Source organism: Giraffa tippelskirchi, chromosome 8 (genome assembly GCF_054371585.1).
Source record: "Giraffa tippelskirchi isolate mGirTip1 chromosome 8, T2T-mGirTip1v1.2.pri, whole genome shotgun sequence".
NCBI classification, from domain to species: domain Eukaryota; kingdom Metazoa; phylum Chordata; class Mammalia; order Artiodactyla; family Giraffidae; genus Giraffa; species Giraffa tippelskirchi.
In genome coordinates, this window is record NC_137282.1 from 85,833,879 (window position 1) to 85,837,761 (window position 3,883).

Consider the following 3,883-nt stretch of genomic DNA (forward strand, 5'->3'; position numbering starts at 1 on the left):
CGCCCACAGCTCGGGAGCGAGGGAAACTGCGTCTGCGCAGGCTGCGTGCGCGTGGAGAGGACTTCGCTGGTGGTGTCGCGAGGCCCATCCAGTCAGCAGGTAGAGCGTGGAAAACGACTTCGGGGGAAATCCAGAGCATTGACACGCGGCCCTCCCTGAAGGAATTTACAACCTAGTTGAGATCAGCCAGGCGCTGAGGACAGAGGCAAACCCAACTGTAAAAGTATATGAGGGTGGGGAGAGGACCAGGGAGGGCCGTAGCTCAACTTGGGGGGGGTGAGGGGGTCGGCGGGGGAGGGCGGCCGAGGGGGCAAAAAAGTTGGATGCAGCGTCTCTAAAGAACAAAGAACTATGGCCCGAAAATAGCTGTTTTGAAAAATAAAGTGGGAACGTGTAACACAGGGAAGTGTTTAGGAAGTTGAAAAATTGAGATTGTTGATTTCTCAGTGTTGTGGTTTCGTTTTTGTAGACCAAGTGTTCTCAACCTCAAGGGTGTAACGTTTCCAACTGGATCATTCTTTGGGGAGGGGGGGTGACTCTCCTGTGCGCAGCAGGGTGTTCAGCAGTATCCCTGGGCAGTAGTAGATGCCATCAGCATCCACTACCACATCACCAGTGGTGACAACCAAAAATGTCTCCAGAAGTTGCTCAAAGTCCCTGGAAGAAAGATGGGTACCCCTCTCCTGCCTCATTGAGAACCACTGATGGGAAACAATGATTCTGCAAAGATGAGCTTCAGACCCCTGAGGGTCCTCAATATCCTTTCAGAGTCAGAAGTATTTGGGGGACTTCTTTATGGGTTAGAATCCGCCTTGAAATGCAGGGGACACAGGTTCCATACCTGATTGGGAAACTAAAAATCTCTCATGCCACAGAGTATCTAAGCCCACACGCCACAGAGTCTGCACTGCAACTACTGAAGCCTGCCTGCTCTGGAGTCCGAGCGTGACAATGACAGATACCGCGTGGTGAAATGAAGACCTTACTTGCTGCAACAGAGACCCAACGCAGCCAAATAAATTTAAAAACAAAACTATGTTTTCATACTATCATAACATCATTTACCTTTTTCATAATGTTGACATTTGCAGTAAGAATGGAAAAGCAATTGTGGCTAAAACCACTGGCACCTCAGCACAAATCAAGGTGGTAATACCAAGCTGTACTAGTAGTCATTGTATACGCTCCTCAGTACCCATTCATTGTAAGAAAAAGAAGATTCAGTCACTCAGTGTCCTTAAAGAAGCAATAAAAATCATTTTATTAACCCTGAGTATACGCATTTCTTTTTAATATTCTGTGTGACAAAAATGGGAGGTACAAAGTACTTTTGCTCTATATTGAAGTATGATGTCTCAAGATAAAAGCACTTGTGAGATTGCATTATAAACAAATACTTTTTTTGTGGACTACAACTTTTACTTAGAGGAACTGACACACCTGCTGATTATTCAGGCTTGGGTCTGACAAACATTTTGAAAATGAAGGAAAGTCACCTGCTACTTCAAGGAGAACAATTGACAGTGTTGCCAAAAATAAAATTAAAGAATTTAAGCAAGAGATGGCTGGAGTAACAGCCAACAGTTTTGGCCTTGGAGTACAAAATGAAGCACGGCAAAGGCTAACCATTTTTTCAAGAGAGCACAGTGGTCATAGCACACACCCTTTTCCAACAGCACAAGAGATGACTCTGTGTGGACATCACCAAATGGTTACTACCGAAACCAGATTGATTATATCCTTTGCAGTGGACAATGGAGAAGCTCTATACAGTCAGCAAAAAGACCTGGAGTGGACTGTGGCTCAGACCATGCGCTGGTTATTGCAAAATTTTATCATATCCATGGAGTCACAAAGAGTCGGACACAACTTAGCGACTAAACAACAACATGCCATTTTGGAATACTTGTATTTGCCATAATTTATCTTGCCAGCTTCCTGTTACTTCCGGACTTTTTTTTTTTTTTGGCCACACTGCAGGGCATGTGGGATCTTAGTTCTCAACCAGAGAATGCACCCACAATCTCTGCAGTGGAAGGACAGTCTTTTCCACTAGACTTCCCGACAAGGGAAGTCCCCAGATTTTTCTGATGAGATCAGTGGTGGTATCAAATGTGATTTTCTTTTTTATTATTGGATTAAATGTTTCCAACATTTAGAAGGACTGCGGAAGTGAACCAATTTTTTCAAAATAATCAGTATGCAATTGTGGTAGCCAACCACCAAGATAGCCGCCTATGAGCCCTATCCCTTGCACTCACACTCTTGTGTTGTTACTTCCCACATCATACCAGGGTTGTTCTCTGTTGCCTCAAGGATATAGCAGAAGTGATAGCATATCACTTATTATCATCACTTCTGGTATTAATAAAAAGATACCACTATGGTGGTGGCAGTGTTTCTTCATCTGGGTAGAGGTTTACATGGCCATGTTGATTGCAAACCTAAAACACTGAAAATTCATCCAGGGAAATATTTGCTTTGAGCACTTCTCTGCATGTTAGACCTCTGTAAAAATCTTTAAAATGTATGTATCTTGGGACTCAGAGCAGGATTTATGCCTTATGGTCTCATTCATAGTGCTTGGTTCATAGTAGCCATACAAGAAGATACAGTTTGCAGAGTGAATAAGTAAATGGTGCTTGAAGCTGTACACCTTTCTAGGAGTCGATATCAAACCTCTCAAATAACTTTATGTTGATCCACTCTACCCTGGTAAAGGCTACCCCCACCACTTCCCTACCTACTTTGCTCTATGGTCATAATGCACCTATTGATATATTTAGTAATTTCCCATGCTGCCTATATAGACAACATGATCATCTTCCAAGTTGTTAGAAATCCTCTAAATTTGTCATAGTTTACATTTATTGTCATTCACAATAAATAGAACAATCTTTTTACAATAGAACAGTTCAATAAATATTGATTTTTCAGGCAAGAGAATTTCTTGTACAATTTTGTTCAGTCAGGGTAAACATCTAGAGTAATTTATAAGTTCCCTAAAAGAACAACCCATGTGTTGTTCATAACACTCTTTAGTACTGTTTTCTGTTGTTCAATTATCAAGTTATTTTAAAGATTCAGAATGTCAACAATCTAACACAAGCCAACAATGCCATATGGGATATAAGATTTTTTACTGATTGAATTCTAACAGTAGTGGAATTCTAACCAAATCCAATGTTAGCAGCCAAAGGTAACTGCTCTTCTGTTATATATAACTTAATATTTTGTTCAGGTGTTTAATTTTTAGATGAAACAAAAACTCACTAATTTAGATGAAACAAAAATCATAACATTCAAGTGCCAAAATCTTTTCAAGTACTATATATTTAGGCACACTGTTTAAAAGGTACACAGATGGTTGGCCATAACAAGTAACTTTTTTTTTCCACATAGTTTTCTCAGAAGTTAAACACATTGTAAACCAATGAAAAATCATATTTTTTATTATCCATTTTCCAAGTCAAAGTATTTGAAATTGTATCCTTAAGTATACCCTGGTCAAGACAAACGTGAACAAGCCTCAAAAATCTTGTACCACAGACACTGATTTCTACCATACTACCAATTTATAGTTATGTTGTATGTAGACTTTGATTCATCTAGTTAAGAAAACTCACAATGAAAATAGGATTTCTGTTATGGATGGGGGACTCGGAAGGAGTTAAGGGGAAAAGACTTAAAGCACATTTTTTTCTTTCATTCCAAAGGTGCATGGAGTTCTTCATCCACCCATAGTCCACCAATCATTCAGTGTGAATAGTATCACCGAAAGGCCAAAAGGGGCGGGGGGGGGCAGGGTGAGAGGACAGGATTTTCTGTATAAAATGATTTAAAACTCTGAAAAACTACAAAGCCATCCAAAGAAAAAATATAA